The sequence below is a fragment of the Etheostoma spectabile genome, unplaced genomic scaffold (genome assembly GCF_008692095.1).
Source record: "Etheostoma spectabile isolate EspeVRDwgs_2016 unplaced genomic scaffold, UIUC_Espe_1.0 scaffold395, whole genome shotgun sequence".
Lineage (NCBI taxonomy): Eukaryota > Metazoa > Chordata > Actinopteri > Perciformes > Percidae > Etheostoma > Etheostoma spectabile.
In genome coordinates, this window is record NW_022605600.1 from 237,937 (window position 1) to 238,168 (window position 232).

Genomic DNA, 232 nt, shown 5'->3' on the forward strand with positions numbered 1-232 from the left:
ATATTGTTGTTGGTTTTGATATGGGACACTGATGAAAGGTGAGCGGGGAGGGGGGTTACTGGCCAACAGGTTTCAGGCTGGTCTGGAATATCAGAATAGCCGTAGTAAATTTGTTTGTTTGTGGTCTTGTGTGTATTTTTTTAGTTTTATACATTTGATTTTCTTTTATGTGTGTGACATGTTAGTTATGGTTCTAATAGTGATAATGGTTCTGTAACATCATTTTATGTAA

The 232-nt window shown here is 35.8% G+C and overlaps 1 protein-coding gene across 5 annotated transcripts in view; it reads right to left on the bottom strand.

Annotated features, from left to right (window-relative positions):
* rfc4 (replication factor C (activator 1) 4) overlaps positions 1–232 on the bottom strand; it is a 32,629-nt gene that overhangs the window by 29,641 nt on the left and 2,756 nt on the right. The window lies entirely within an intron of this gene.